We start from the raw sequence: 23,937 nt of genomic DNA on the forward strand, positions 1-23,937 counted from the left end.
AGTAAGATCTGACAGAAGCAGGGAGAAGTTGGTGGGGAGGCAAAGGGGCTACCTGAATCCTCAGATTTTTTTCCCTGGTGCAGCAGTGGGAGGGGGACAAATGCAAGACACATCTCCAGAGTTGCATTCTATACCTGGAAAATTAAATCAAAATGTATAAATTGCCCATATAGATAATCTAATTACTGGGGGTTGTCTTGTATTCCAAGTGATCTTATATTTGAGATCATGTGGGATATTTATTCAAATATAAGACTCAGATTTACTCATTTAGAAAATTCAGTGTTGTGTGCATGCTACCTTTTTGTAGTGAGTGAGAGGTTTGGTTTCTTTTTTTCCATTAATGGAAAAAATTAGTCACTTTTTTTTTTACGTCTTATGTTTATAGAAAACGATTCAGTAAAATTTTATTAAGCAGATTTACTATACTCAAATCATTACAATAAACCTGTCTTTCTGTGTATAGTGGATGCTGAGTACTGTAGAACCTCTGTGATTCTCATGTCACTAATCTTTGAACATAGTGTTCACAAAAAAAGTTCTTGCTTCATGTGACAGTGATCTTATTAATCTTACAAAATATACCATAGAATAGTAGTTGGAATATTCCAAAATAGATGAATGATTAACTAATTAATAAAAGGTATAATCTCTGAACCAAGAGTTCTAGAGTTTTGCATAAACTAATTGAATACAGTAAAAGTTCCATTAACTGGCACCTTACAAGCTGGCATGCTCTATTAACTGGCATGCTGGCTTGTAAGATAAAGTGAAACCGGAAGTGCCTACCTTGGCACTTCCAGTTTCTCCAAGTCCGCAGCCTGCGCTGCCAGACCCCCATGCCACAGGGGCATAACAGGCTGAATGGGGCCTGTCTCCCTGTCCCACGGGGCCCACAGGGCCTATGGGAAGGGCGGCAGCCCAAACGGACAAGGACACCTGTTTGGGCCGCTCAGTTAAAACTAGCATATTTTGTTATCCAGCATCCCTCATTCCTGGGGGATGCCAGATAAGAGTTTTTACTGTAATTAATAAAGTTAACATGTAAAATAAACAGGCAAAATGATGTGGTATTCTCTTTGTCTTTTTTGTGTAAAATTTGCATGTATTTGTCTCCCGCTATTTCAAAATTTAATAATCTTCTATTAGTCTCCAAATCTTCAATGCAAATAAGTAAAGCTAGTAAATAACAGAAACAAGATTTTTCCACAAAAGCGTGATTATTCCAGTGAGGCTTTCTGAGCAATTAACCTTTTGTAAATAGCAGAGAATCCTGAAACCAAGACAAGCTGGAATTTAAAATGACCACCCAATTGTTAAATTCTATACATAAATATGTTATCATTTTCCATGTGTAGAATTTAATGATTGGACAGTCATCTTAAATTCTTTCCCCAGCCACTGCAGAAGGGAGGCAGACAGCCCGACTCCTCTCCCCAGTGTTGGTGCCCCACTTCCCTTCTGTGGCTCTAGAGCACATGGTGGCTCCAGTCCTGGCCAAACATCAGCATCTGCAAGCCTGGGTCAGGGTCAGAGCCAAAGCCGGATCCAAAGTTGTAGCAGCTTCCCTTCCACTGCACAGTGTCCCCTGTTCTCCCTCTGAGCTGCACACCATGTGGTCACTCCTGTAGCTCTGGCTCGGACTGCAGCTGCTGCTCTCTGCACTAGGTTGATACTCTAACCCAGTGTTCCTCAACCCATGGGTCGTGACCCAAAAGTGGGGTGCAAGAATATATTAAAGGGTTACAGACAAATTTTTAAAAATGGATCAAGAAACTTAAAAATGAAAAGAGAAAAACTTTAGCTTTTCCCTTGCAGGCTGGTAGAATTCCAGCCTGCCTGGTGTTGCTTGGCCCCCCCCGCTCCACACACACTCATCCCTTGCCCCACACACCTGCCCCTTGCCCCACACCTGGGGGGCTGGGGCCTGGAGGTGGCAGTGAGGGGCACTGGTTTGGGACTGTCCACTGATGTTTACAAATGGGTCCCTATACAAAAAAGGTTAAGAACCATTTCTCTAATCCAAAATCAGGGTGTTTTTTCTACATGTGAAATGGAGAGAGGGAAGCTCATCTCGGATTTGAGTAAATGTGGTACATGAATTGACTGTGGGAGGGAGTGAATAAATAGCATAATATGACTTTTTTTTCTAGCCAAAACAAAAAATACTGCATTTATTCAAATATAAGGTGACCCTGATTGCAAGATAACCCCCATGGAGAGGTGGTGCATATGCCAGAGTCTGTTTCTGAGACTCTGGCAGTTAACTTTGGCCTCAGTCTTTTCCTATGCCCTCCATCTGGTCAATAGCAGACCCCCAGGGATGACAGGTCCCCCAGATCACCCAGTACCAGGCAGGTGCTTTTGCTCACATTGAACTTGGCCTCTGCTACTGCTCTGTATACCTGTGTGTGTTTCAGTATGACCACTTGGCCATGCACAGGACATTGAGGTCATCCGTGTAGGCTAGGGCCCTTGCTTCCTTTTGGTTGTGTCTGGGGCCTGCATTAATTCTGGGGTCTGTTTGAGCCTCTTAGCTAGAGGTTTCATTATGCAGATGAACCGGACTGGGGAGAATGGACACCCCAGCCAGACACCCAACTCCACCACTATTGGTACGGTCATGAGCCTGTTTACCAGCACCTGGCTGCTCTCATCCACATACACTGTCTTTTTATACAGGCAGTGAAGGTCAATGGGATCCCCATCTTCTTCAGTGTCTCAAACAGGAGTCAGTAGGATACTTGGTTGTAGGCTTTCTCCAGGTTGAGGTGCAGTACAGCAGTTCTCTGAGCCCTCTCTTCATGGTACTGCAGTACATCCTATAGCTGCAGCAGGGCGCCATGGATTGATCTCCCTGGTACTGTGCATGTCCGGTCTTCATGTCCCTATAACAGATTTAAGGTGCTCAGTTAACGTCTTGGCCAGCAGTTTATAGTTGAAGTTCAGGAGGGTTATAGGCCTCCAGTTCTTCAACTCTTATCTCGGACCATTCTTGTACAAGAGAGTCATGAGGCCTTAGTCCATCCCTGCCCTCCTCCTATGTCTTTGAAGACCGTCAGCAGGTTGGGAACCACCTAATCCCAGAAGGTAACAAAAAACTCCTTGGGCAGCCTGTCTACCCCAAGAGTCTTACTATTCTTGAAACTCCACAGGGTTCTGTCAACCTTCTCCAAGGTCTACTCCTTTACCAGCATCAGCCCTTTGTACTCTCTGATGACCCAGATGAGTCTCTGCAGACAGTCCTATATAGCCCTTGGGTCCTCCAGTCACATGGCATAGAGATCCTGATAGAAAGCTGCTGCCATCTCCAGCATCCCTTCATTTCTCACCTGCTTTCTCTACCAGCTGGTCATGGCCTCTCTTGGCTTTCTTTAACCTGCCAAAGTAAACAGACCACTCCTCCTTTCCACCTCCACACACTACACATGAAGAAACAGGATTCATTGGAAATGGGAAAGAAAAGTGTAGCTTACCTGTGGGAGTGAAGAGGAAGTCGAAATGTGTGCAATACATTAGCTCGCCATGACTTGAAAGATGGTTCGTGCTGAGGGGGACTGAGAACAGTGGGAACTACCATATTCAGATGGATTACACCAACCTATCCGTGTGGTTAGTATCCATCAGCATTTTTGGTACCACGGGAGGGTGTCAGAGCTTATTCCAGTCTCTTCAAGTACTGGCCTAGTATTTTAGTACCTCCAGGTCTGGTGCTCTTTCCCTTCTGGGGAAGCAGCTGCCTTTAAGAGCCACCAAAAAAAAAAGCATAGTAGTAGGTTCCCATCAGTATGTGCACCCAATATGGGCCATATGTGTTGGCTGCATTTTAATCCATTTTCTATTTGGTTTCCATTACTAAGTACATGCTGCTTTTGGCAGCAGTTTAACAACAGGCAATGTATTTAATGTGGTTTCCTTGTATATGAATGTAAGATAAGGGTCTTTTCCCCCATGCTGGGGGGGAGGGGGGTGGAACTTTGTCTTATATTCGAGTAAATATAGTAATGTAATAGAAACAGCTGTTTAACAGAGAAGTCTGTATATGTCTCCTCTTTATCCTGTGTGTTCCCTTCTGTTTAAATACTGTGTCATTTTTAGGTTTTATTTCCTTTGTTGCTTGACACTGGTTTTGAAGTGCATTGTTTGACCTGATTTTGTATGGCTAGGATGGTGATGATTCCTTTTATTTTATATAGTTTATAAATGTACAAAATATTGCTCTGTAGACAAATTTCAAATACTTGCATCTGTGTATGATATTAAAGCGCCAAATAAATGAGTTCCCTCAACGAGGGACATTCCTAAGTGTACCTGTTCAATAATATACATGTAGTGGCTCAGTGGCTTGCCCAGGTTCATATAGGAGGTCTCCACCCTGGGTCAGGGAATTGGACCCACATGCAGAGTGCCTTATTGACCATTCTCCCTCCTCTCTGTTGACCCTTGAATTGCTATCTCAATCTCAAATGCTTTGCTTGATAGCTTGTTTATCAACAGTTTCCTAAGGGAAGGGCAGGCAGGCCCTAGCAAATGATGATAGGAGGTTTTTTTGTTTGTTTTTGTTGTTGCTGTTGTTTTACTGTGCGTCTATTCTGGGTCCGCTTGTTCAGTGGAAAAATCTGCTAGTAAATGTGGGACAGGGAGTTGGGTCCGACAACAGAAAAAGGTGGCTGCATATTTGTTGCATTCCTCCCTCAGGAGTTAATACTAAATATAAAGTACCACTTGGTGGAGTTGCCATGAATTTCTGATGTCTGACAGTACAATGGCTGCTGCAGTAAGTAGTGCAAATGTAGATACAGACCAATTGAGGCTTGCATTCTATGGAACTGGTAAAAGGGAAAGATGCTGCATTATCTGATTACAAAATAGGACTATTCAACAGCAGTACTGTCAGACTGAAATCACTGTTTTCATTTTATCCACAGCTCTCTAGGTGGATTTCTTTTGAGGGGGGAGGGTTGGGGTTTTTATTTTTACTTTGGCAGCAATTGTTGAGGGGTTCCTGGAATAAAATTAACACTGAACTCTAAGCCATGGGAAATGCTGTATTAATTAACTGTTCTCTTCTCTGTTCAATCTTAACTGGTGTTCATAGCAATATTTAACAGCAGAACAAGTCATCGCATCAGTTTAAAAGATTGTCAGCATTCCTGCCTCTGCAGCAACTTTTGTCCTTCAACCCCCCCACTAAAATGTACAAAATCAGTTCTCCATTTGTACATCATGTGACAAGAAATGTCTGCAAAGCTATGTTCCAATGTAGTGTTTTATTCGGGTGTATTGGTTGGATTTGGAGGGATGGAAATGCAATATAATTTTATTCAGTCTGTTTAAAATGTGTATTCTTATATGCTAAAATTCCCCAAACTGAAATCTACTCTTTGGAGAGCTTTTTCAGTTCTAATTTGAGTAGCATCTTCTACTAAAGCCGGACTATCAGTGCATGCAAAATGGAGTAATTCTATCAACCTCAGTGTAGCTTTGTGCGTGTCATGTGGTCTCGGTACAAATTCTCGCAGTTTCCTTGCAATCACGCAAGCTTCTAAAATACAGATTTAAGCATACAGGTGTCTGTACTTCTTGATGTCTATAATTCAGTGTGATGACCATGGTGTTCAGATGGTTCCCAGGACTGGGCCCAAATTGACATAGATTGACGCTTTCAAAATGTGGCACGGTGATGGGGAAATTGGTAAAGAGCTACAGTTCTTGTCTTCAGCACTCATTGTACATGTTCTCAGGGACTTGGTATGCTTTTGGGATGCACAGATATCTCAAGTAGCATTTTAAATTGGGCTAGTAGTAATCATTGTGTTGCTCTTAAATGCATTGTAGTGATTTTTTGTAAATTACGCAAAATATTTAAGAGCAGTACTGTAGATATCTATTTGATGATGATGATGATGATCATCATCATCATCTGTTGTGGAGTGTCTTAGAATCAAATGGTTCATTATTTTTGAATAATAACAATAACTTTCCCCCAAAAATCAATGGGGTGACAGGGAGGGCATTTTTTCTCATTTACAGAAACCACAATGTCTGGTGCTCCCCATACTGGTTTTTTGACACCTGTCAACTAACACCGTTCCACATTTCTGCTGCCACTGTTGGCCTTAAGGGTAACCTGTAATATGGATCAGACAGAAAAGACAAGCCAAGTGCTGAAAGCTTTAGGAGGGTGAGGGCAAAAAATATCTGTAGAAAGAATAATCAGTAAGGGAAATACTTCTTAGGAGGCAAGTGAAAAAGCAGTGAATGAAAAGCGGGGCGGGGGGGGAACACTTCAAAAGTACTTTAAGCATCCCTCTTCAAAATTGATATTCCCCTTTTACCTTCTTTTTCTGCTAGGGTTCTGTGTATTTAGCATTCCCTTTCTGTTGTACACCAAAATTTTTCCAAATGGATGAACCCTTGTTTAATAATATTTTAAAGATATTTATATTAGAAATTTTGTGTTACTAAATAGTTCGTGATTCATTGGAAAAATAAATGTTCTGAAATTATTCAGTTTTTCCCACTTGAGAGCCAACTCCTACCTCAAGAGTCACGTTTAACACAAACTCCCTGGCTTCACCTTAGCGTATTCAGATTATCCAGAGATTGCCATAAAATTTGAATAACTTTTTTTTTTTATTACAAGTGAAAATAAAATAACGTGTGTATTTTTAATGACTGCTAACCTTAAATTTCTAGACTAAACACAGAATACAGTAGTTTAGGTTGGTAGTGCTGATGTAGCCAATTTAATGACTAAATCAAATTTAATGAACCACTTAATGAACCAGAAAAATGCTTAATTTGCTAACTAGCTTCATAAAGTATATCAGCTACTTGAGTTCTTTGAGACCATTTTGTTGGGAAGGCGCTTTCCCTAGGGCAACATTTTAAACTAAATTGAGAGACTACATTTTGTAATGCGAAGGTCCTTGTGAAGAAATTGCAGGTAGGGTGCAGAGGAAGAACCCAACACAACATTTGGTTCTGTAAGACGTGTATGTGGGGAGGAACGGGGGGGTCTACTGCCACTTCTGGCCAGCTGAGTAACCCTTACAAAGCCAGCAGGCCAAGGCACTTAAGGGAGCCCCGCCCTGCTCCAGCCCTGGTACAAGCTGGGCAAGGCAAGAGTCCCCAAGGGACACTTGCCTGCCTGTACACAAATACCAGGAGCTTGGGGAATAAGCAGGAGGAACTCATCCTCCTGCTTAATGCAAATAATTATGACATCATAGGCATAACGGAGACCTGGTGGGACTCTACCCATGACTGGACCATGGGTATAGATGGCTATATCTTGTACAGGAGAGATCAAGTAGATAAAAGGGGCAGGGGTGTAGCTCTCTATGTTAAGGAAAGCTACGTGTCCCTGCAAGCTGATGTTGGTGACCAGGGTGGATGACTGGAGACCCTCTGGGTTAAAATCCATGGAGAACACGGCACAGGGGACACAACGGTGGGAGTCTACTACAGATCCCACCCAAAGTCAAGAGTTTCACCAGGAGTTCGCCCGGGAATTGGCTCAGGCCACATGCTCCAGGACCATGGTTGTCATGGGTGACTTCAGTTACCCAGACATCTTGTGGGAAGATCACTCAGCAAAATCTGAGCAGTTGCAAAGCTTCCCATCATGTAGATGACCTCTACCTGACTCAAGAAGTCTACAGGCCAACAAGAGGTAAAGCACTGCTCGACCTGTTACTGGCTACTGGGGATGACCTAATCGGTGACCTAGTGATTGTGAGGAGAAGGTGGGTAACAGTGACCACGAGCTGGTCACCTTCACCATCCATCATAAAGCTGGCAAGTCAGTCAGCAGCATGGAAGTCCATGACTTCAGGAAAGCTGACTTTGACAAGCTCAGGAGGCTCATCAGTGAGACCCTAAGGGACCGTGACCCCAGGGGGAGGGGAGTTCAGGAAGAGTAGTTGCTCCTCAAGGAAGCAATCCTCAGTGCACAAGCTAAGTCTATTCCATCTCTGAGGAAAGGCAGCAAGAGGGCACAGCAGCCCCCCCCCCCCCCCCCGGCTCTCCAGTGATCTAGTAGACTTCCTGAGGCTAAAAAGAAAGGCCTACAAAGGACGGAGGATGGGATTCACCTCCAAGGAGGAATATTCTGCACTGGTCCAGTCCTGCAGGGAGCATAACAGGAAAGCCAAGGCTGCAACTGAACTCCAACTAGCTTCAAGTATCAAGGACAATAAAAAGTCCTTTTTCAGATATGTGGGGAGCCGGAGGATAAGCAAGGGCAACATAGGACCTCTGCTGAACCAGATGGGACAACTGAGGCCCAGGAAAAAGCCAACCTATTAAATGGGTACTTTGCATCAGTTTTTCATCAGTCCCATGGGACACCCATGCCTGCTACGGGACAGGGAGGTCTGGGTGAGGGAGAGAGATCCCCTGCCCTCCATCAATGCTGACCTCGTGAAGGAACACCTCAAGAGGCTGGATACCTTCAAGTCAGTTGGCCCTGACAATCTATGCCCCAGGGTACTCAAGGAGCTGGCAAGCATCATAGCCCAGCCTCTGACATGGATCATTGAAAACTCCTGGTGCTATGGTGTAGTGCCTGAAAACTGGAAGAAGGCCAATGTGGTGCCTATCTTCAAGAAAGGGAGGAAAGTGGATCTGGCAAACTATAGCCTTTGATCTGGTATCCCATGATCACCTCTTGGCGAAACTGGCCAACTGCGGCCTCGGCTTCTCCACAATCTGCTGGCTGGGGAATTAGCTACATGGTCAGACCCAGAGAGTGGTGGTCAATGGAAGTCAGTTGTCGTGGTGCTCTGTGACCAGTGGGGTCCCTCAAGGCTCAGTTCTTGGGCCTATATTGTTCAACGTCATCATTAATGATGTGGACATTGGCGTCAGAAGCAGACTGGCCAAGTTCGCCGACGAAACCAAACTTTGGGGTAAAGCATCCACGTCTGAGGACAGGACAGCAATCCAGGTTGACCTCGACAGGCTCAGGAAATGGGAAGATGAGAATCCGATGGCATTTAACACTGAAAAATGCAAGGTTCTTTACCTTGGGAGGAAAAACCTGCAGCATGCTTATAGGGTCAACAGTGCTATGCTGGCTAGTACTATGGAAGAAAGAGACTTGGGGGTCATGACTGACCACAAGATGAACACAAGCCTTCAATGTGATCCTGCAGCTAGTAAAGCAAGCAAAATGCTGCCTTGCAACCATAGATGCTTCTCAAGCAAATCCCGGGACGTCATTCTTCCCTTGTACTTGACCTTGGTGAGGCCGCAGCTGGAGTACTGCGTTCAGTTTTAGGCTCCACAATTCAAAAAGGATGTGGAGAAGCTTGAGAGAGTCCAGAGGAGAGCCACATGCATGATCAGAGGTCAGGAAAACAGACCTTACAATGAGAGGCTGAGAGCTATGAGACTCTTCAGCCTGGAAAAATGCAGGCTGGGGGTGATCTGGTGGCCACCTGTAAGTTCAGCAGGGGTGCTCACCAGGGTCTGAGGGAACGTTTGTTCACCAGAGCGCCCCAAGGGATGACCAAATTGAATGGTCACAAACTCCTCTGTGACTGTTTCAGGCTGGACATAAGGAAGAACTTCTTCACTGTCTGAGCCCCCAAATGTTGGAATAGACTGCTGCCGGAGGTAGTTCAAGCACCTACCTTGAATGCCTTCAAAAGACATTTGGATGTCTACCTTCCTGGGATCCTATGACCCCAGCTGACTTCCTGCCCTTTGGGCCGGGGACTGGACTCGATGATCTTCTGAGTCCCTTCCAGCCCTAATGTCTATGAAATAGATGAAATCTATGAACTTTGTGTGTGTATTTGTGTATGTGTGTGTATTGGGCGTGTGTGTGTGTGTGTGTGTGTGTGTGTATTACGCATGTATGGTGTGTGTGTATGTGTGTTGTGTGTGTATGTGTGTTGGGCATACATGTTGTATGTGTATTGTGTCTGTGTATTGGGCATGTGTGTCTTCATGTTTGTGTCTACATGTACGTACGTGTGTGTTTATATGAGTATGTGTGTGCATATGTGTTCATGTGTATATACGTGTGTATGTATATCTGCAAACGTGTATGTGTCTGTGTGCATGTGTATATATTTGTGTGCATATGTATATATATGTTTGTACATGTGTGTATGTCTGTAGGAGTTTATATATGTGTATGTGTGCGTGTGTATGTGTTTGTGAGTGTTCATATATGTATATGTGTGTATGTGTTTGTATATGCACGTGTGTGTGTATACATGTGTATATCTGTGCTTGTGTGTGTGTGTGCGTAAAGGTGCGTGTCTGTGTATGTATATGTGTGTGTCTGTGTCTGTGTGTCCGTATGTGTCTGTGTACATGTGTGTATGCATGCATGGGTGTCTGTGTATGTTTTGTGGATGTATATATGTGGGTGTGTGTGTTTATGTGTATGCATTCATATGTTTGTGTGTATATGTGCATATATGTGCATGTGTGTGTATATGTGTGTCTATGTATAGGGGTGTGTGTATGTGTATACAGGTATGCGTGTCTTTGTGTCTGTACATGTGTGTTTGTGTACATGTGTTTGTACATGCATGGGTGTATGTATATACACGTGTGTGTATATGTGTATGTACATCTGCTTATGTGAGTGTTCATATGTGTCTGTGGGTGTGCGTCTGTGTGCATGTGTCTGTATATATGCACACTGTGTGTACATGTGTGTATAGGTGTATGTGTGTCTGTATGTGTGCATGTAAAGGTGTGCGTGTCTGTGCATGTCTGCATGTCTGTTCATGTCTACACCTGTGTACTTGTCTGAGCGTGTAGGTTTGAATGCGTGTCTGCGTGTGTGTATGTGTCTTTGTTTATAAGTTTGTGCAAATGTGCGTGCTTGTGTATATGTGTGCGTGCGTGTGTGTGTGCGTGTGTGTGTGGTGTGTGTGTGTATAGATATAGTTGGGTATAGTCATGTATGTATATGTGTGTATAGTCATGTATGTATATGTGTGTATATGTATAGAGAGAGAGAGAGATGTGTACGTATATTGAGAGAGGTGTGTGTATAGATATTTCTGTGTGTATATAGAGAGATATCAGTGTGTGTATATATAGAGAGAGAGGTGTGGGTGTGGTGTGTATCTGTACATATATATGTATATGTCTGTGTCAGTGTATATATGTGTGTGTGTGTAAATATGTGGGTGTATATATGTGTGCATGTGTGTATATGTGGGTGTGTATATATGTATCTATTGGTGTGGGGCATGTGTACATGTATATATGTGGATGTGCGTATATGTATCTTGGTCTGTGTGTGTTTGTGTATATATAAGTACATGTGTGGGTGTGTATAAACATGTAAATGTGTGTACGTTTGTATATGTGTGTATGTGTGTATACAAATGCATCTGTGTGTATACATGTGTATACACCTGTGTGTATGTATACGTGTGTGTGTGTATACACGTGGGTATGTATATGTGTGCATGTGTATATATTCTATATACACGTGTGTGTTTCTGTATATATGTGCATGTATGTGTGCGTATACACGTGGGGGTGTGTATATATATGTAAATATGTGGGGGCATATGTATATATCGGTGGATACATGTGTGTGCATACATGTGTATATATAAATATTTGTAAATGTATGTATATAAACAAATACGTAACTGTCTGTATGTGTCTGTGTGTGTGTACATGTGCACAGAGCAGGATGGGGTGGGGGGGTGTGTACATGTGCACAGAGGAGGGTGGGGGCGGGGGGTTTACGCGCGCGCACAGAGGAGGGTGGGGGTGTGTACACTTGCACACAGAGGAGGGTGGGGGTGGGTAGGTGCGGGCACGCACAGAGGAGGGTGGGGGTGGGTGCGCGCGCGGACGCACACGGGGGGGTGTGCGCGTGCACACGGGGGTGTGTGTAAACGCACATGGGGGGTGTACACGCACGCACACTGGGGAGGGGTGTGTGTGTGTGTGTACACGCACGCACACTGGGGAGGGTGTGTGTGTGTGTGTACACGCACGCACACTGGGGAGGGTGTGTGTGTGTGTGTGTACACGCACGCACACTGGGGAGGGTGTGTGTGTGTGTGTGTACACGCACGCACACTGGGGAGGGTGTGTGTGTGTGTGTGTACACGCACGCACACTGGGGAGGTGTGTGTGTGTGTGTGTACACGCACGCACACTGGGGAGGGGGTGTGTGTGTGTGTGTACACGCACGCACACTGGGGAGGGGGTGTGTGTGTGTGTGTACACGCACGCACACTGGGGAGGGGGTGTGTGTGTGTGTGTACGCATGCACAGAGGGGGGGTGTGTACACGCGCGCACAGAGGAGGGTGCACGCTTGCTCACGGGGGTTGCAGGTGTACACGCACACACAGGGTGTACACACATGCAAAGGGGGTGGTTGTGTGTGCGCACGCGCAAGGTGGGTGGGTGCGTGCACATGCAAAGGGTGGAGCTGGGGGTACACATGCACAGGGTGTGGGGGGGTACACACGCACACATCCGGTGGGTGGTGTGTGTACACGCAAAGGGGGTGGGGGTGTATAGACACACGGGTGTATACACACAGCGGGGGTGGTGTACAAAGGGTGTGTGTGCACGCATGTGCACAAAGGGTGTGCGTGCACACACGGGGTGTACATGCACAGAAAGCGGGGGGTGTATATGCTCATAGAGCAGGGGGTATGTGTACACACGCACACAGCGGGGGGTGTAGACATGCACACACAGGGTGTGTGTGGGTGTGTACACAAAGCAAGGGCATGCATGGGTGTGTACACACAAAGTGGGGTCGTGTGGGTGTGTACATGTGCACACATGGGGTCGTGCGTGCGTGTGTACACGTGCACACAGCATTGGGAACACAAAGCTTGTGTGTGTGGGGGTGCACACAAAGGGGGTGTGAATATACGTACACAAAGGGAGGTGTGTACACAAAGGGGTGGGTGGGCGTATACACGGAGTGGTGTGCTTCAGGGGGTGGGTGTGTACACAGACACGGGGGGTGTGTACACAGACACAGGGTGGGTGTGGATGTGTACACAGAGAAGCACAGAGGGTGGGGGTGTACACACACAAGCACGGGGGGTGTGTACACACACAAGTACAGGGGGTGGGGGTGTACACATGGGGTATGGGTGTGCGTACACACATGCAGAGGGGTGTGGGTGTGCGTACACACGTAGAGGGCTGTGGGGGTGTGCGTACACACGTAGAGGGCTGTGGGGGTGTAGACACACACACCAAAGGGGAGTGCGTGTGTGTGTAGACACTAACAGAGGGGCATGTGTATCCACAGTGGGGGGGGGGGTGTATACACACACAGAGATGTGTGTGTATACACATGTACATAAATACATATGTACACTCGTGTGTGTGTATGTAAATATATTTGCACACACGTGTATGTGTATATATACGTGTGTGTGTATATGTGTGTTTATGCTTATGTGTATTAATATATACATATATATTATATCTGTGTATGTATGCACATATATATGCATACATGTTTATGTATGTATATAGTTATCTACATGTTTGTATATATATGTGTGTATATAAAGATGTGTCTGTTTATATACATTTATACGTATGTATGTGTATTTACATGCATGTACGTATATATAAAACGTGTTTGTATATACATGTTTATGCACACGTGTGTATCTATATGCACACGTGTTTGTGTGTATCGATGTGTATATATATGTGCAGGTGTGTGCATGTGTATATGTGCAGGTGTGTGCATGTGTATATGTGCAGGTGTGTGCATGTGTATATGTGCAGGTGTGTATACATACGCATATATATGCACACATCCAAAGGGCAGGAAGTCAGCTGGGGTCATAGGATCCCAGCAAGATAAGCATCCAATTTACTCATGAAGGTGTTCAATGTAGGCGCTTGAACCACCTCCGCTGGCAGACTGTTCCAGACCTTGGGGGCTCGGACAGTAAAGAAATTCTTCCTTATGTCCAGTCTGAAACAGTCTTGCAGGAGTTTGTGACCGTTCGACCTCGTCATCCCTTGGGGCGCTCTGGTGAACAAACGTTCTCCCAGATCCTGGTGGTCACCCCAATAAACTTATAAGTGGCCATCAGATCACCCCTGAGCCTGCGCTTTTCTAGGCTAAAGAGCCCCATGGCTCTCAGCCTGTTGTTGTAAGGTGTTTCCCTGACCTCTGATCACACGCGTGGCTCTCCTCTGGACTCTCTTAAGCTTCTTCACATCCTTTTTGAATTGTGGGGCCCAAAAGAGGACGCAGTACTCCAGCTGCGGCCTCACCAAGGCCGAGTACAAAGGGAGAATGACGTCCTGGGATTTGCTTGAGAAGCATTTACAGTTGTAAAATGAAATGAGATTAGTCAAGGAAGACCTACCTGCAACAAACCCGTGCTGGCTATCCCTCAGGATGTTGGCGTTGGCCAGTCCATTAAGGATGGCCTCTTCGATAAAATTTTCTAAGACCTTGCCCAGGATAGAGGTCAGGCTGATGGGCCTGTAGTTTGATGGGGGGGGTGTGGGTGTGTGTATACGTGTGTGTGTGTGTATAAGTGTGTGTGTATGTATATCAGGGTGTCCAGCCTTTTTGAATGTGGGGCCAGATCATGAACTTTTTATCACCCAGTGGGCTGGTGAGCCATATTCAAAGACCGCACAGGAAGTGGTATCACATCTCCTCCCAGAAACCGAAGTGTTTACTTTTGTTTCCCGTCACATCACCTTGGTCTTCAGAAAATGGCTTGGCCGTATGTTGGACAAGCCTGGTGTGTGTGTGTGTGTGTGTTTGTGAGTGTGTGTTTATGTGTGTCTGTGTGTGTATTTGGGGATGGGGTAGGGGTGTGTGTGTTTAAATGTGTGGGCGTGTATATATAAAGTGTGTGTATATAAAATGTGTATGGCTGTGTGTGTATATTGTGTGTGTGTGTGTGTTATAATGTGTGTATGTATGTTTGGGGGGGTGTAGATCAGGGGGGCGTGGGTGTATGTATGTGTGTGTCAGTGTGTGTGTGTGTATGGTACACAAATGTGCAAGCAGTGTTTTGTAAATATATGGTCAGCCAGTAATCCACAATCTCAATGTTCCAGTCATAATTAGAAAGTGACCAGGGTGCCAGAATGTATTGCTCATTTGTTGCTTGCGGCATTTCTTAGGACAGAGAGGGAAACAAACATTTCAGGCTGTTATTTGTAGATAAACAAGGAAAAACCATGAATCAGTATTTTTTTAGCACAAAGCATGTACGCCAAAGAACATACATGTATTTTTTCACAGTATGTCCCTGCTACTATAGCCAATTTATATTTCTATTAATTGTATATATAAAAATGCCTTTTCCCCCCTATTATTTCAATTTTTGCCTGCCATTATCCTTTTTCCTCCTATCTGTTGAACTCTGTAGGGCTATCTAAACTGGGAAGTGAAATAGAACATTATTCACTTAAATGAGAGTGAACCTAGGAAGTTTAGTGGCTGTTGTAATGTGAAATGGTGAAATAATTCCTCACATGCATGCTTGCTAGGCAAATAAATCCTTGGTGAACATAATGCTTTCAATGAGCATATCAACCTCCTTGGTTTGGCATATAATATAAAATTGTGGGTGTTTTGTTTGGGTTTTTTTAAATCCCAAGGAGGGGTCTAAAGTTCTCATACTACTTCATGCCAACAAGTGCCTGACTCATTTCACAGCTGTTACCTTTCCTGCTGAATAGCACTACAATGAGGTTCCCTTGTAAAAGAGCTTCAGTTTGCTCACAGTCAAGACAGTTAAGTGATGCAGGGACTCTGTTTAGGATTTGGTACTGAAACGCTACTTGTGTCCTGAGAAACTAAGAATCAAAACTTGACCTCTTGCACAATACTAGTAACTAAATCAGAAGGCATGTCTGTGGGTTATGTTTTACATGAAACTTAAGGTATACAAATGCACTTCTTTTTCTTATCTCAGTTAACTTTAGAAAACTCCAGGAAAATGGTCTGAAATCAGGAGTGATTGATGTTTTTGTTTAACTTTTTAATTAGTATACACACGTATACATGGGAAATGAGGAAGTGGCTTACTTTCAGACATTCAAATGTCATCAGAATATTTTTCATTGTTAAAAAGAACAATAGATTTAATTTACTGCTTAGCATTTGCAGTCATTTGTCTTACATTGGTATGGCACATCAGTAGTGTATATTAAACTGATAGATAACTCAGGACATTTCAAAAACAGTCTCTATTTAAAATACTAGTGTGGTTTTGAGCCACAATGAGAAGTGCATTAATAGTACTCCAAATAATACGAGTATACTCTGACAGTCTATCCCAGCCACTTTTGTCTTCTGTGGTAAAGCTAGTTAGGAAGCAAATATTTTCATTTAGTGAGAGATTCTGCAATATTCCAATTTTCTTCTATTCAAAAGCAAAACAAAAAAAATCTAAAACTTTTTTTTAGAATGCAGTTTTGCATTAGGAATATATTGTGCTTGATTTCAGCACATTAAATTTAAAAATATGATGTTCCATTTTTGAAAAAATGTAAATGGAACAACTGCATCTCATTACAATAGTATTTCATTTTCTCCTCCCCCCAACCAAATAAAATTTTATCAAAATTGATACTTCCATAAAGCCAGTTATTGGCTGGCTATCTTACATGCGTACCAGCCTCTGATTTCTAGCACAGACCAACTGAAGATGCTTCCTCAGTCTGATGAGGGGTGTTTTGTACCTGAAAGTTTGCAAAGAAGAATTTTTTCCAACTGCTTGAATTTGTCTAATAAAAGTGATCAGATTTACCCAAAGAACCTTGTTTGGCTAGATCATGAATGACTTTAAAAGTGAATATTCCACAGAAAGTTGGTGCAGAGTTTCTTGTTCCTTTGTTTTAACATGCCCTTATTAAATGAACTAGATTTATGTACAAATATCCATGTACATTTTGATAAGATTATACAAACCCAACTGGAAATATTTATTAGATTTTTTTGGGGGGGGTCTTTACAATGAAGAATCTCCTTGAGTTCATGAAGTTTTAAGTTAAGTTGTATAAATATACTTTAATTTCTATCACATTTACACTTAGCCTTTGAGAAAAGAGAATTGCTAGTAGTTTTGAAAACGATTAGGCCTGTGTGAATAGAAAAGTATTTGATTCGGATTTGGCCAATTTGGTGGACAGTGATTCGATTTGGAGATTCAGATCACTGTCCCAAATCAATTCGGCTGAATTGGCTTTGAAAGATTCGTCGCTGATTCAGAGAGATTTGACCATAGACTATAGTAGGGAATCACTGAAATGCCTATACCTTTGTCATTTTTTTGGCAGATTTGAATGAAAACAGCAGGAATGGTACCTCATTCTGAGGGCACGAAGCCTGCCAAGTTTCAAGGAGATAGGTGCAGGGGTTTCTGGAAACTGCACCTCAAACTGTTCTAAGCAAAACTCATGACATAGGTGACTTTGCATGCATGTGAAAAGGCACAGTGGGATGAAAACAGCAGGGATGGTAGCCTGTAACAGTGCCAGTTAGATCTCCGCCTGGCCACCTGTTCTGGGCCAGCCTCTCGCCCCTCTTTTACCTGCCATGCCTTGATGGAAAACTGATTCAGATGTTTCCCAGGTGGGAGGCTGCCCATTTAGGCGTCTTGGGGTGACATTCATTCTGCAGCTCTGTACCTCTCTTTACATTGTGGCCCATTCCTCTCAGATTGCATCCTTTAGCCCTTCCAGCTGTGGTTCCCTCTCTGGGACCTTTGGCATCCCCTTAGGCCCTGGCTCTGCCTTCAGGCCAGTAGGAATCCTGAGCCTCTTGCTCTGGATATTCCTCATAGCACCTGGCCCTTTGACCCCCCTTTGGGTCTTAGTCCCAGCATGGACCAGTTGAGGGTACCTCTGATATACTTTTTTAGACCAACTGAATAGTTGGAGAAATATATCTTAGCAAGCTTTCAGGTTTAAAACTCTTTGTCAGGCTGAGGAAGCGCCTGCAGTTGGTGCGTGTGCTCTTCCTGGATGGAAGGAATAGTAAAGAAGCCAGAGGCTGGCATGCAATGCAGGCAAGAAAGCCAGTCAGTGAAAATGGAAATGGAGGCATCAGGGGGTGAGAGAGGCTGGGGGGGGTGGAGGGGGGTGCAGGAAGGAGGTGTTGCAGGTAAAAGTGGAGACATACCTGCTACCCAGCAAGTTGGATGTCAGGCAGGTTGTAGTGTGTCATAAATCCAATGTCTATATTGAGTCCATGAGTTTCTGTACCTAGGAGTTTGATGAAATGAAGTTCATAGGCTCATCTGTGAAAAGTGGTTTGTAAATTCAAACAAGCACTGAAACTTGCTAACCTCATCACCAGAAACCAACTTCCTACAGCCCAAAACACACCAAATGGATCCAGACCATGCCATGACAAGAAATGCAAAACCTGCCAACATATCTCCATTACCCCACAATTACTACACTCCACAACAGAACCATCACCATTCCTGTATCTTACAGCTGCATCTCCAGAAATGTTATACATTTCATCCAGTGCACCAAATGTCCTGATGGAAAATACATAGGAGACACTAAGCAACAACTGTACACCAAAATGAATGCATACCAGCAATCTGTTACAGAGAAGAATACCAAACTACCTGTGGGGGCACATTTCTCACAAAAAAGCCACTCTCTCTCCAGTCTCTCAGGCCTGATCCTCAAATGGAATTTACAAACCACTTTTCACTATGAACGTCACTTCATCAACCTCCTAGATACAGAAACTCATGGACTCAATATAGACACTGGATTTATGACACTCTACAACCTGATGGACATCTGATTCTCTAGGTAGCAGGTACCTCTCCAGTTTTACCTGCAACATCCCCCTTCCTGCGCTCGCCCCTCCCAGCCTATCTCTCACCCCATGATGCCTGAATTTTACATTTTTACTGACTATTTTTTTTGCACTCATTGCATGGCAGCCACTGGTTTCTTTACTATTCCTTCCATCCAGGAAGAGTGCACACACCAACTGCAGATGCTTCCTCAGCCTGACAAAGAGTTTTTAAACCCAAAAGCTTGCTCAGATGCATTTCTCCAACTATTCAGTTGGTCTAATACAAGATATCACATTGATCCAAAGACCCTTGTCTGCCTTGTGTTTGTTAAGGCAGAGCGGGATGAAACCAGCCAGGATGGTAGCCTGTAACAGGGTGCCTTCCCAGTGCAGGTGAGATCGTGGCCTGCCCACCTGTTTCTGGGCCAACCACCCACTACGCCTTGATAGAAAACTGATTCAGATGTTACCCTGGTGGGAGGCTGCCCATTTAGGCCTGTGATGTCTAGGGGTGACATCCATTCCACAGCTCCATACCTCCCCCTATGCTGCAGCCCATGGCTCACAGATGGCATCCAAGGCAGCTAAGCTCACCTGGAGCCTCACAACTCCACTGCAACTAGCAAGCCTCAGGCTTCTCAAAGATCTTACAGCACAGTGCATGTGTGTGGTGGCTGGAGATTATAAGGTGCCTTCTACCTGCCTTTCACCAGCAAGGTTCATGATCCTGACATTTCTCGGGGGCTGCTGCACCACTGGTAGTCCCCCCAGACCTCTCAACCCTGTCAGGGTGCAGTTTTAGGTCATACCCAGGACCTGGGGTCTCCTCCTTCCCCATAGCCCTAGCCCATACCTCCAAGTTCATCCTGACACAGGAGCTCATCAGGGAGATGTTTTTTCTCTGCTGGTGATGCAGTGATTGCCCTCTCCAGTTCTGAGGGCCGGGCATTAAATGGTTTTAAAAAAGGGGGGGAAAAAGGGAATAGGTGTGGCCAGAGTGAGGAGGGTGGCATTCACTCCATCTGCAGGTGGAGCTTGGGAAACCCCAGTAGAGTGGGAGGTTTGCCTTCAGGAACACTAGCTGCTCCATCAAACAAAGATCCAAGGAGGTATGGTGGGGTATCAAAACATACCCAGCAATGCTGAATACCCTCTCGCTTGGAACACTGATCAGTGGACAGGACAGGTGTTCCCAGGCAACCATGATCAATCCTGTCACATCTGGCTGTGCATTGCCCAATAGGCCAAGTGGTCACAGTCTAGTGGCTCCACGTCCTTGGTGAGATAGGTAGCCACTGAAGCCTTGGCACTAGCTGCCTAAGGCTGTGGTCTGGTGCCTCTGGACCCCAACATTGTAGCCATGCCCTTGGCCCACATTGGCAGTGGCTGGCTTGAAGGAGACTGGCTGGTGGGAGTCCTGGCACATGAAAATGGAATCCTCTTTTCCACATCCCCTCGCCTCTGCCCGTCTGCTAAGGACAGCATTGCTAGTGCTGAGGGTCTCGGTGGCCTCGAGGAATGGCTTGAGGACCACCAACATTTGGGAGATGGTATACCACTCCGCTTTGTTAAGGGAGCCACTGATCCCAATCTCCCTGAGCAAGGCCATCTCATGGATGGCCTTCTGTTGTTCCACCAGGCTTTCCAGCATCAGGTATGTGGAGTTCTACTGAGTCTCTACATCCTGCATGATTTGGTGCTGTGGAACACTCAGCTCTGTCCGTTTGTTCTACAACATCGTGCCACCCTTGATTCTACAGTGGAAGTAGCCCACCACCTTCCTGCATTTTGAAATCAGCTGGGTGGTAGTGGTGGTGCCATCACTGGCAGTTCCCCTCCAAGTCATCCCTGACTGAAGTGGAACTTATGTGCCACACAATGGATGCCAACACATCATGCACTTCCTTGACCATATTGGCCCCATTGTTGGTGACCATGTACCCACAGGTGAACTTGCCCTGTCCAACAAGCCACCCCTGCACCATGCAGTTCATGGCCATCATGGTCTCAATTGCCGTGTGAGACTCATCCATCACCTTCGCCTGGAGGAGAGCCCACAGCCTGACTGATGGCACCAGTGCCCTGTGAGAGAGAGAGAGGCATGATCTCCACCCTGGCTGCTCCAGATGTCCGAGGTGAAGTGCAAGGCTACCTGCGACCCTGCTTTGTGCAGCTCCTCCCTCAAGGGTGGGCGGACAAGAATAGGATGGGTTTCAACACAGACAAGTGCAAGGTGATGCACCTGGGGAGGAACAACCGGCACCATACCTACAGGTTAGGGAACTCGCCTCTTGCCAACACGGAGGCGGAAAAGGATCTGGGGGTCACCATTGACTCCAAGATGAACATGGGCTGGCAGTGTGGAGAGGCAGTTAGGAAGGCCAACCGCACCTTGGCATGCATCCACAGATGCATCTCGAGCAGGTCCAAAGAGGTGATCCTCCCCCTCTATGCGGCACTGGTCAGGCTGCAGCTGGAGTATTGCATCCAGTTCTGGGCGCTGCACTTCAAGAGGGATGTTGACAGCATGGAGAGGGTCCAGAGGAGGGCCACTCGTATGATCAGGGGACAACAGGGCAGGCCCTATGAGGACAGGCTATGGGACCTGAACCTTTTCAGCCTCCAAAAGAGAAGGCTGAGGGGGGATCTTGTGGCCTGTTATAAACTAGTCAGGGGGGATCAGCAGGCATTGGGGGAGTCCCTGTTCCCCCGAGCACCGCCAGGAGTGACCAGAAATAACGGTCACAAGCTGGCAGAGGGTAGGTTTAGGTTAGGTATCAGGAGACGCTACTTCACAGTCAGGGCGGCTAGGGTCTGGAACGAACTTCCAAGAGAAGTGGTGCAGGATTCTACCCTGTGGGTGTTTAAGAGGAGGTTAGATGCACATCTTGCTGGGGTCATTTGACCCCAGTATTCTTTCCTGCCATGGCAGGGGGTCACACTAGATGATCTGCTCACGTCCCTTCCGACCCTAGAAACTATGAAACTCAGTACTCCCTGCATGCCTCATACGAGGAGGGCACCACTGTCCCGCTAAGGGTGGTGTGTGTGGGTACTTGGTAGTATGGGGCCAGGAGTGCAACCTGAACCCTGGATGCTCAACTAAGGAAAAGGGCTGGCCATCAAGAGCAAGCATGTCCCCAATGTTCTGGGTGACCTTACTCACCTATGCAATGTGCCCTTCATTTTGTCTGTGGCTTTCCCCCACCGCTCCAGGGTGAACTGCCTTTGCTTCATTGGGACAGGGGCTTTGGAGTGAAAGGGGAACTTTTTTTTGAGCACACTCACACTGGTGCCTGGCTGAGGAGGAACAAGGGCCAAGGGGTCCTGTCTCCTGAGGTGCAGCAGCATCGCTATGGTGGTGAAGTGTTTCACCTCCTTGCCCTGGCTGATCTGCTTTCAGCAGTGCTGGCAGATAGCATACTGTCTGCCACTTCAAAATGATCCCATACTACACTACCCTTCCACTTCTGGGTTGCGGGTGGGGATCCTGCCTTATCCCCTCCTCAGCAGGCAGAGGCACAACAACAGGGGAAGCTGAGCCACCTGCCCCCATAACTTCCTTCAAGGTGCTTTCTGGAAAAGGAGATCTGGCTCTAGGGGAACTTTGAGGGGTGCGGAGCACAAACTCAGATCCCTCTCATTCCCCAGAATTTCTTTTGCTAGGGTGCTCGGGTCCCCTGCTTCCAGATCCAGCTCCTCCTCTGGCACTGGGAGGCTTTCGCTGGGAGATGAAATTGGGGTGGAGGAGACTCATGCCGGTGCTTGTGGCTATTTCTAGTGTTAGGGGAGATGGTGTAGGGACAGGTACTGCCTCCACCTCCTTGTACCCACTGGCAGCAGATGACTCATCGCTGCCAGGAAAGAGGATGCATCTATGTTTGGGGGGACAGGGGGAACTTGCAGCTCTTCCCCTTCCCTCTCTATCTCCTCTCCTTCCCCTGCCAGAAGGCCTGGCACTTGCATTTTCAGCATGCTGGAAATGCAGTTTCCATGTTTGCAGTTTCAATGTTTGCTGTGCTGGAAAATATGTGTGCATGCACAACTGTAATATCTTTTCTTCTCTCTGTTTATGGTGTGTGTGTAACTATAATATCTTTTCTTCTCTGTTTACCTTATGTGTGTGAGTGTGTATAATGTATATGCTTTCCTGCACAGTGATGGATCTCACACTGCCAGGCAAGCAAAACACAACTTTCTTTATAAAAAGTGTGTGTGTGTGTGGGGGTGGAGAATAACAAGAACAAATAAGAGGTTTTTTGAGGGAAGAATAAGTTGAAAGAAATGGATTGGATAAGTAGAGGGATTCTAGGCAAGGGTAATTAATAAGCTGTATCCAATCCTTTCCAAGAAGAGAGACTAGCAGGAGACTGACTAGGAAGCCAGTCCAGTCCAGTACTACCTTTCAGATGCTGTTGCTCAGGCAGAAACAGCTCACAAAAGGGACAGAAAGGCTGCAGACAGAGGCTTATATGCTGTTTCTACATCCCTCCCCCAAAGCACCGTGATTGGAAGGGGACTCAGGGAAAGATCACAGTCACTGGCCAGCTACAGATATCAGTCCTTCCCCCCGCTCCCCGTCCTTTTTCTCAATTTCTGTTTCCCTGCAAGACTGCATTCCAAATCACCAAATATCTGAATCTTTTTCTGAATCTTTATGAATCGATCTGGAGGCTCTGAATCAATTCAGAGTGTGGGGGGGGGGTTGTCTCCCTATTTGATTCTGATTCAGTGATTCGGCCTCTGAATTTGGCCAAAACTTGTCTGAATAGAATTGGCAACTGAAGGTTCGCAGACCTCTAACAACTATAGACAGTAATTCTTTTCATGTACATGTCTTCATAAGAACTTGGTATATATAAATACATATATTAATTTTGTTGTTGTATAATCAACGTAAGAAACTATTCAGCCTCATTTAATTAATGTTACACTTTATAAAGTGAATTTCTTTCTTATGGAATTGTTGATTCAATTAAAAAAAGGCTTGTTTGGGGGAAGAATTATTGTACATATTTGGTGCTTGCACCCCTGGAGTAAAATGAATTTTCAGAGGCACTGATCACTGGCTACTACCCATTAAGTCAATGGGAGCTGCAGGCATGTTCAGCATCTTTTGAAAACAGGACCAGGTAACAGTGATGCCAGTTCATAA

At 45.5% G+C, this 23,937-nt stretch overlaps 1 protein-coding gene across 11 annotated transcripts in view; it reads left to right on the forward strand.

The window, feature by feature from the left end:
- The window catches only part of MLLT3 (MLLT3 super elongation complex subunit), a 221,933-nt gene that overhangs the window by 131,876 nt on the left and 66,120 nt on the right, over nucleotides 1–23,937 (forward strand). The gene's annotated exons all lie outside the window — the stretch shown is intronic.

The sequence above is a fragment of the Crocodylus siamensis genome, chromosome 3 (genome assembly GCF_052110815.1).
Source record: "Crocodylus siamensis isolate JL-2025a chromosome 3, ASM5211081v1, whole genome shotgun sequence".
In the NCBI taxonomy this organism is placed as follows: domain Eukaryota; kingdom Metazoa; phylum Chordata; order Crocodylia; family Crocodylidae; genus Crocodylus; species Crocodylus siamensis.